Source organism: Arachis hypogaea, chromosome 7, assembly GCF_003086295.3.
Source record: "Arachis hypogaea cultivar Tifrunner chromosome 7, arahy.Tifrunner.gnm2.J5K5, whole genome shotgun sequence".
Lineage (NCBI taxonomy): Eukaryota > Viridiplantae > Streptophyta > Magnoliopsida > Fabales > Fabaceae > Arachis > Arachis hypogaea.
Genome location: NC_092042.1, coordinates 77,616,767 through 77,627,888, shown reverse-complemented (window position 1 = coordinate 77,627,888; position 11,122 = coordinate 77,616,767).

Sequence of the window (11,122 nt, the reverse complement as noted above, 5' to 3'; positions counted from 1 at the left end):
ATTATATTTAATAATTTTAAATCTTGAAACAAACATGCTTTAATATACAGTCTGAAATTGATATTCCTTTCATGTGAACGGTCCATATGAGTGATTTAAGGGTTCAATTGCTATTACCTCTGGTTTATAATGTTAGATTGGTCATTTGCACGCTAATTAAGAAACTTAAAATCAAGATCTTATGATGTGACGTGGTCATTACTGCCATAAATATTTTCTTACGGTTGTAGATGGAAAGAGTAGATATTTGAGAGTGAATCTTCTCAAATTTTTTTTAATCGTTTGGTCAACTACTTAACTGTGATCACTTATTTCATATTTTTTAAATGAGACCAAGAAAAATATGTGAAAGAATAGATAACGGACTTAAATTCACTCTCAAATCCTATTTTGCTAGCAGTGAAATTCGATACCAAACCTCCTGTGTGAAAACACCGCAGCAAAATAGAATTGTAGAACGCAAGTATCAATATATATTAGGTGTCAATCAAATGTCCCAAAATATTTTTGACACTTTACAGTGACCCATGTTGTTCATCTAATAAATAGATTGCCAAGTAGCAGCTTGAAAAATGAAATTCCTTACAAACTGCTATATGGAAAACTAGCTCATATCTCGAATTTAAAAGTTTTTGTATGCTTGGCCTATGCATCCACACTTACCACCTCAAGGTATAAACTTGATTCACGAGCAAGAAAATATGTCTTTCTTGGTTTTAAAGTTGGGACCAAAGGTTTTAGATTAACTGATGTAACATCCAAAGAAATTTTTGTTTTTTGGCATGTCACATTCTATGAAAATCAGTTTTCTTTCTCAAATTCTGCAGCAATTGAGAATATAAATTCCAATTTTGCACTTCAAATTTTACTACTTGGCACTGCATCGAATACATGTATTGATCCATTCATTTATGATTCATGCATTATATCTTCGCCTTATACTCATTCTCACTTTTTTACCATCGTCTTCAAGCACTGCACCACAATATTCTATTGAGCATGCTACATTTGAATCAGAAACTGCAGCAGACTCTTCAGTAGTATTAAACAATTCACATTCATTGCATCATCTTGATAACTCTTCTTGAAGGTCCACTAGAAATAAAAAAACTCCTTGTTACTGTAAGATTATCACTGCATGATAACCAACTCCACTGCTAGTGACAAATCATCTTATTCTTTGTATCCATTCTCACAATGTTTATGACCCCAAAGTACAGATCTTTGTCCCTTGCCATTTTGGCCAATTCGAAACCTAGCACCTATGAAGAGGCTGCCACTCAACGTTGCTGGAGAGAGGCGATACAAGCTGAATTGAAAGCTTTAGACCAAAATCAAACTTGGGTGCTCACTGAACTTCCAAAAGACAAGAAAGTTGTTGGGTGCAAGTGAGTTTTTCGTGTCAAGTTCAATCCGGATGGTTCAATTGAGCGGCACAAGGCCAAATTGGTAGCCAAAGGGTTCACTCAGGTATAGGACGTGAACTATACAGATACTTTTAGTCCAATATAAAATCCACCACTCTTAGAGTTATCTTAGCAATTGCAGCAGCCAAGAAGTGACACCTCAAGCAGCTGGATGTGAACACTGCATTTTTACACGACGACTTAGACAAGGAGGTCTACATGAAGCTTCCATCTGGATTGAACACCTCCCAACCAAGATTTGTTTGTAAGCTACAAAAGTCCCTCTATGGCTTGAAGCAAGCTAGCAGGTAGTGGAACATCAAGTTAGCCCAAACACTAATTGCTGCAGGCTACAAGAAATGTGTTGATGATCATTCCCTCTTTGTTAAAACCAAGGCAGGGGAGTTTACTGTTATCCTCGTATATATTGATGATCTAGTTTTGACTGGTGATGACATTGCTGAAATTGATGCAATTAAAGGATTTTAGATGCCAAATTCAAAATCAAGAATCTTAGTGATTTGAAATATTTCATAGGGATAGAAAGTTGCAAGATCAAATGATGGAAGGTTGCTTTATCTCACAAATACTAGACTTGATATTTCTTATGCAGTGGGCAGATTACTCATATCACGAATTTGTACATGGTGTGGTGAGCGTAGAAGCAATATATATTACACAAATAATTCTTACTCCTAATAACTATGGTAGTTGGAGTCATGCTATGTTAAGAGAAATCAGTTCTGAGTATATAAGACTCACGTCGCATATGAAAAAATTCTTTTAACTCTCATACAGACAAAGTAGAGTTTTTGGCGGTATTATATAGTGACCATGATGATTATGTAATTTTGAGTTTTTGACAATAATTAAAAATTATTATTAAAATTAATGTCATATTTTTACAAACTTTTTTTCAAATATTACAAAATCAAAGAATTATTTTAGTTTTAGCAACATTTTTTTAGTATTGTTAAAATTGTATCGTCACTAGAACTATTAAAGCATAAACTTATATATAATATTTATTGTTTATTGAATTTAACATTTTGTAGAGGATAAAAGCAAAAAAATGTTAATGATTATTATATTAAAATGAGAAGGGTAAATATTCTTTTTCGACCTTTTTTCCGTGAGACATAGCATACCTTAATCATTTTTAAACCTCAACCAAGTCCTATCCATTAAGGAAAATTAACAAATCGACCCTGTTGTCGAATGGCAGCCGGTTATCTACTAATGTATCAAGTAACAATGTTAAGTGTCAACTCCAAATAATTACAGAGACTAAAATTCTCTCTCTATCTCTTTTTCCTTCTTCTGCTCCTCCTCCCCCTCTCCTTTTCCATTTTTTTGACCCATCATCAATGGCTGCACATACTAACTCGTTTGATTTAAGTCCGCCTTAGTGAATCAAACCAGCTAAACCTTAAAAAGCAACATGAACGAAATTAGCGCGAAAGAATCCTTAGCAATTGAAATTCTCAAATTGGAGAAAATCAGAAAACCCCAAATCTTTCCGAATTAGGTAGTGGAATGAGGGAAGAAAGGAATGGGAAGAAGAGGATGGTGGTTGAGTCACTGAGATGGCTAATAGAATCGTCCATAATGCCAAAGAAGCACCGCGCCATAAAGGGCATGCGTGCATTGTCGATGATGGAGTTGAAGGCCGAGCTCTACAAGTCTCAGAAAGATTCCAAGAAGTCTAGGGAATTCGCTGGCCTCGACGCCAAGTACCAACATGCCAAGAGCAAGCTTGTTTTCGTGAATTTTTTCTTGAAAAAGTATGCTACCACATTTTCTTCTTAATTGAATGTTTTACTTTCCACTATTGTGAATTGTCATGTCTATTGAAATTAATACTAGCTAGTGTTTGTGAAATTTTTTACTAAAACAAGAGCTTTAAGACTGTCAATGCAGACAATGATGATGGGTCTGAAAGAGAGGAAAAAGACTAAGGGAGGAGGAGGACGAGAAGGAGAAGGAGGAAGAAGAGATAGAGAGGGGATTTGTAGTCTCTGCAATCATTTGGAGTTGACATATAGCACTAACAGATGACACGTCAATGAACAACTAGTTGCCATCTGGTAGCAGGGGTCAATTTGTCCATTTTTCTTAATGGATGAGGACCTACTTGAGGTTTAAGAATGATTAAAGTACGCTATGTTTCACGGAAAAGAGATATTCTCCGCATTTAAACAATTTTAGCATTCAAGTTCATTCAAGCAATTTTAGGTTACACGCTTTTCCCGCATTCTTCTTTTCTCGCGCTTCTTCTCATGCTCGTTTACGCACGGAGTGTCTTCTTCTTCTTCGCCTTCTTCTTCGCGTTCCTCCTCCTCCTCATTTCCCTCCTTCTTTTTCGCGTTCCTTCTTCTTCACGTGTGTTCTCCTTATTGTCATTCTTTTATTGTTGTTGCTGCTGTATTTTTTGTCTTTTCTTCCTTCTCTCCCTGGTGAAGAAGCAGTAGAAGATGAGGAGGAAGAATTTTAAATTGTGCAGAACAGAAATGAACCAAACATGTTATTATGGTGAAATATATAAGACCCAAAATTTTTGAAAATTAAATAATTAGCTATTTGTGAGTTAAAATATTAGATTGAGATGTAATTTTAAAAAAATTATTTTTAACAAAAATAATTAAATAAAATTTTATAATTATTAAAATTTAATTTAATTATTATTTATTCTATTAAATTTAAATTATTTATCAAAAAATAATAATTTGATAAGATAAAAATTAAATTTATTATTATTATTGTTATTATTGTTATATATATATATATAGCTTGGCCGAAGCCTTAAGGAAGTTAAAATAAAGGAAGCCAAACGTGGCATACTGTATATCCATATGACAATGACACCTAAATGTTTTACTACCATAAATTTTCATTCATTCCTATTAGTGTTAAATGTTTTCGTTTCCTTAGCTTCATTCATACCACCGAATGAACTTGAAAAACAAAAAAAGAAAAGAAACACCGAGAGAGAGAATAGAATGGAAACCATGGAACCCAGATTTTTCAGCTTTGATTTCTTACGATTTTTAACTCCAATAAAAAATTTAATTCAAAAAAAGTGTTTGTATCTTTCTCTTCTATATGTTGAAATCTTTTTTTCGGTAGAAATTGATAGTGAAATAGTTCTTCTTCTCCTTGAGTTTTACTAACTAGAGTTCTAAGAAGTACAGATAATTTTTGACATTTTTTTTTCGACAATTCGGTCAAAATTTTTTTTCGTAGTCTCGAATATTTTGATTTCGTATGGAAGTAGAGTTTAGTAACTTTATAATAATTAAATATGAATTTGATAAGTGAATGTTGATTTGATTGATTATTGTTTGAATTTGAATGAGTTTATATTGAATTTTTGTTGTTGCTTGTGATTTGTTCAGCTAGGTATGAATGGCCAGCTGGGGTATTTTGGTGAATTTTAAGTTGGAATATCGTTGAGAATAAAGTATAAATTTGGTGAGATTTGATGGTCGAGAGATTAAATTAAAGTTACGAAGAATTGGTAACCGAAAAAACTCGAGAATGGATTAAAATACAAGTAATATTTTGAAAGAGAAAGGTTAAGGATTTCGGTTTTAGTATATGAAAAAGATGAGTAATTTAACTCTATTTTTGAAGGATAAAAATGGGTATTTTGTAAAAGTTCAGGTTATATTTATAAATATAAAAATAAGTAAAGGTTCAAATATAATTTTATAAAATATTGAAATTGAAAATAAAGTATTAAAAAGTTCGTGATTTAGAAAATAATTAATAAAACTTTTAAAATATGGTTTTATAAACTAAGTTTTAAAAGGAGATTATAAATATTATTTTAAATACTTCTTTAAAATTACGAATTTATATTAAAATAAATTATTATTATAATTAGAAATTATTAAAAATATTATTTTGTAAGAATATTATAATGTGTAATATTAATGAGTAAGTATGTAAGCAAAATAATCTTAAAAGTTTTAGAAAACGCAAACTTAATTAAAGTACTTTACAATTCTTTTTCATAAGATACTTAGGGAAAGGCGAGGGAAGAATGTGAAGTTGAGTTATGATAAAGAATTAAAAGATTGAAGAAAAGAAGAGAGAAAAAAAAGAAGTAGAAAAATAAAAAGAAAGATGAGAAAGAAAAGAATGTATTAACTAAAGGGATATTTGCCATAGAAGAGCAGATCTCTATCACAGGAGAGTAGAGACCAAAGATAAAAAGACTTTAAAAGACTGTCTGCCACAGGAGAGTAGAAAATAAAGACTAAAAGATTTTAATGAACGTCTGCCACAGTAGAACAGATAGAAAAGAAGGTATTAATTAAAGGGATCTCTACCGCAATAGAGTAGAGAGCAAAGATTGAAAAGAAATTGAGTTCTATTTGGGCCTTAGTGTAATACCCGGTCTAACCGAAATTAATTAAATAATGAGTTAAGTAGGAGCGAATATGGTTGGAATAATTGGCAATTGGAATTTGATGATTTAAATATGATTTTTGGATTCAGTGAATTTTTCCGAGTCGGAAGACATAGTTTTCTGCGTAAAAGCGCGCAGTGGAATTTTGACCGGCAGTACCGGCTGAGACCTGTCTGGTACTGCAGCTGAGAAAATTGATTATGAGTAAATAAGATTAAGAAATGAGGGATTATAATTAAGGGAGATAGAAATATTTGAAGTGCGATTTAGAGCGCTAATCTTAAAGGTTTTGGTCCAAAATTGGGCCAACGGACAAAAATAAGTGAACCGGGCCTAAGTGGGCCCAAGACCCAACATATATAAACATTAGTTATGAGCATTTCGGCTCATTTTGCCCTAAAGAAGGTGTGTGGGGTGCTGAATTGAGAAGAGAGAAGAGAAGAGAGAAAACCTAACTCTCTTTGATCTTTAAACCACCATAACTTGAGCTACGGAGCTCCGATTGACGAGCCGTTTGCGATCACGCGTCGCTCTTCTCATCCTCTACAATTCTATCTAAGTTTTGTGGTGAGTATTCCATTCATCTCTGCCCAGTTTTCGAAATTCCCCACTGTTACACGTTTTTGGAAAGTTAGTGTTGAAATCTTGTGATTTTGGGTGTTTAGGGATACTCCAACATGGATTCTAAGTGGGTTCTATCCCTACTTCATATGGGATGAGGTAAGAAGTGCTCAAACCCTTGTGATTTATCATCTTTACGAGCCCTAGGTTGATGTATGTATATAATATTGGTTATGTTAGTGCATTTGATGGTTTTGGTGCACGATTGGGAGATTGGTGTTGCTTGAGGAGCTTTGGTGAGGCTTGGAGCTAAGGTTGGTGGAGACTCCCAAAGAAGAGGCTCAATTGATTTGGCTACAAGAGGTACGGTTTAAGTTTCATTTAAGTACCGTGTGGTGTGATGAGAATTCCTAGGCTAGATGCCCCTAGGATTAAGTTTGGATTGTGTAAATGGTTGATGCTAATATGCATAGTTGGTATGTAATGTGAATTGATGATTGGATTAAGAATTGTGTGGCCTTGTATGCTTGGTGTATTGAAAATTTGATGTATTGGGTAATGAGTATTAATTTGTGGTTTATGCATTTAAATTGTGAAATTGGGCCGGAGGCCGTAAATTTTGGGCCGGAGGCCGGAAAGAGGTAAGGAAGGTAAGTTGATGTGTGCATTGTATGATGACACAAGTGATTGGATGAATTTCAGATAATGAATATGCGAATGATTGGGTTAATTGTTGAATAATAAGGTTTGAGGAGTTGAAGTGTGGAATTTGGTAATTTTGGGTGAAATTATGTAGATGAGGTATGTTTGGTTTTGGGTTGAGAAATATTATGTGGTCATATATGTAATTATGATTATTGATGTCTTGATGGTATGATGATGCATGAGAGGTATATATATTGTGATATATGCTTGAGGAATGATTAAGGTTGATTTGTGGGAGAAACCACGTGATAGTGATTATGATATTGATTATGTATAATGATGGTTGATTGGAAATAGTATTGTTGGAAATTGAGATGAGGAAGGATGTATGACATGTTGATGTGTTTGTAATTTAGCCATTTGTTTGAAATGGGTAAAAATGGTTATATGGCGGTTTTGTGAATCGTAGTAAAGTATTAATGTATGAGTTGAGGAGGCTTGATATTGAATTTGATATATTCTGATTGATTTCAAAGAAAAGGGATGAAATTGGCATGTTTTGATTGATCTTGAAAAGAGTTGAAAATGACTTGTTTTGAAAATGGCACTTTGTGGTTTTGTATGAAAAACATGGTTTTTGGACATACTTTGACGGGACATAACTTGGACTACGGATCTCTGTTTTGTGCCAAACTTGTTTAGAAATGAAATTGGATCCGGGATGTCCATGCCGTTTGAAGAACGGGTAAAAAACGATTTAAAATGAGAGAGTTATGTCCGTCGGAAGATTGGGGGTTTAATCTGTGAATTCTGCAGCTTTTAACTTAGAAAATTTTTAGCAGAATGACCCTCCACGCGTAGGCGCCCTTGGCGCGTACGCGTCGTTCTTCGAGAAGGCACCATCCACGTGTGCGCGTGGTGTGCGCGTGCGCGTCGATGCGCTGCACCCAATGCCCAGCCATTTTCCCGAGAGTTGTGCCAGAGTTGTGCCAGTTTTGTGCCTGGGGCGCAAATGCACCCACGCGTACGCGTGGCTGACGCGTACGCGTCGTTATCTATTTTACAATCCGCGCGTCCGCGTGAATGGCGCGTATGCGCCGATGAGTTTTGTGGCCATCCACGCGTGCGCGTTTAGTACGCGTACGCGTGGCCCTGTTTTCATCCCAAAGTTGATTTTTGAGTATTAAAAGCCAAATCTCATACTTCTAAGCCTCCGATCTCACCCCTTATGTATTAAATCATTATGATATGCCTAGCAATGAGAAAGGAGCTAGGGGATGTGGTAACTTGCGAGTGAAGCAAGGGGAAAAGTTATGATCAATGATGATCAACGATGATTATATGAGATATGGAGGATGACGGTGGGAGTACCGTGTATGCCATGAGCCGAAGGGCTATATTTATTGATAAATGGCTGGTTCTTGATTGGACCATGAGCCGGATGGCTGAGTTATTGCCGGGTCACGGCAAAGCCATTATTGATTATGGCTGAGAATAATTGCATATATGATTAATGAATGAATGTGTTAAATGGATAATAGTGGAAGATGTTGAAATGTAATGTGTAACCCCGGGTAGTAGGCAGTGGCGTTGTCCACTTGCTCCGGGTATGAGACGGAAAAGGATGTTTATGATAAATGAGTTAATTATAGAGTTTTGAATGAATGTATTTGTGATACCTGGGTAGTAGTAAGGGTTGTGGTTCGTCCCACTTGCTCCAGGTTAATGTTTGAGATTTGATAACAATGAGGATTGATAATATGAATTGAGATTGAATGAATATATGTTTGAGATACCTGGGCAGTAGCAAGGGTTGTGGTTCGTCCCGCTTGCTCCGGGTTAATGCTTAAGATACCTGGGCAGTAGTAAGGGTTGTGGTTCGTCCCACTTGCTCCAGGTCAGAGATTGTGACGCCTGGGTAGTAGCGGCAGTAGTGGTGAATCCACTCGCTCCAGGTTGAGCTTTTAAACACCCGCCTGGGTAGTAGCCGCAGTAGTGGTTGTTCCACTGGCTCTGGGTTGAGCGGGTAGTAGCAAGGGGGTTGTAGCTCAAACCTACTTGCTCCGTAAGGGGTGTTTCTGTCCAATGGTTAGCTACCAGGACATGTCGGGTTGGCTATATAACCGACAGATGATATCATCAGCCATAGGCAGGCATACATCATTTGCATATGTTTGAATTGTTTGGGTTTGCCTATTTGTTTTGGATTTCTATATCATACATGCTATGTTACCTGATTACGTGCTACTTGTTCTACTTGTACCTTATTTGTGTATTACTTGTCTGTATTGCTTGTGTTTGTACAACTGAGGGATCCCTCATGTTGGTGTCGGTGGATGTTGGTGGCTGTTCTTGATGAGATGAATTGATAATGCGATTGCATGATGATGATGATTTTTGAATGAGATAATTTGAGTCCCCTGGGTAGACGCAGTGATGTGATTTCACTAGCTCCAGGCGAGGGCATGATGTATTGATATAGAGTTGCTGAGACAGAACAACTGGTGATGGTTTTGCTTATGATTCTGAGTCTGATTCGTGTAAGAATCAGCGAGTTGGGAAACATACGTAACATGAACTAGATTTAGTATCCCCCTTACGACAGATGCCTATTTATGGATTAGTGAGAATCTAGGCTGGATACTTGGTGAAAAGGAGTTTAGGATGCTTAGTGAGTTTTATTGCAGTGCATTGTATTTATTTGGCACTTTTACCGTACTGGGAACCCATGGGCCCGGGGTTCTCATTCCGTATATATCTCTTGTTTTTCAGATACAGGTCCAGGTGCTCAGAAGTGAGCTGTGGTTCGTCTGAGAGCCGGCGAAGATCTTTATTTTCTCTACTTTGTGTTTTGCTTAGAATCTCTCCACCTTTGTTTTGAAGATATTATATTATGTGTTGAACTCTTTTGGAACTTGCCTATAGAGGCTCTTATGTTTCCTTTGGGAGAGATTAGGATGTACTGTTGTCAACTACTTTCATACTGTACCCTAGCCGGCCTAAACTTCGCGGGTCGCGACTAGTGGCTATTTACTTATGTTATATATATCTATCTGTTATCTATCTCTTAATCTCCTTTATGCCTTGTCCATATATCGCTTTCGGCTTCACGTTTTATCTTTTCGTTGTCGAATCGTGAGTGATACGTCTTCGCGATTTTATTTCTACTCTTTTCAGGCTTCTCGATTAATACTCCTTTCGAAATTACCTATGTTTATATATTAAAAATCCACCTGAGAGTCGTACCACCGTAATATCATTGACTTATGACTCGAGCATAAGGATTTGAATATTAGGGTGTTACACTTAGTGCCAAGTGTCTAGTGGGGACGGCGATACGTAATGCTCACTTGACACTATAAGGACTGCTCAGTGAGGACGGCGATGCGTAACGCTCACTGGAGACCGAAAGGAAGGTTCCCCCATGAGGACGGTGATGCGTAACGCTCATGGAGGGGACGTTGATACTATAGGGATGACTCAGTGAGGATGGCGATGCGTAACGCTCACTGAAGACCGTAAAGAAGGTTCCTCCATGAGGACGGCGATGCTTAACGCTCATGGAGGGGATGTTGGCTGAGATAAGGACAGTGGTACGAAACGCTTATTTCAGGACTAGTGTCGAGAATCGGACAACAAACCGACACATGAGCTCATGGCCTGTATAGGACTAGACATGCATCATACTTTTTTGCGCATAGTTGTTGTGATTATGTTTTCCTGATTGTGTGTACTTGTGATTAGATTCTATGTTCTATAATTGCCTTCTGATTTGTGTTTGTCTTGTATTATTTGTGCCTATGATTGATTCTATTTTGTAATTGAGTTTTGATGGTGATTCGTGTTGAATTGGGTTGTAGGCCGAGTTGATTTAATTTGGACCAAAGACCGAGTTGATTTGATTTGGGCCAAAGGTCGTGATTGAAAGGACCAGCAGTAGGCTTTGGTTAAAATAGTTTCTTTGTAAGCGGTGAAATATATGAAATGTCATTTTGCGTGAAATTTTTATAAGGAAAATAAGAGTTTTAAATTTGGATAATAAACTTAACTTCTAACCCCGACCCTACTAAGAACTCCCTAGTTCTTACCCCCTACT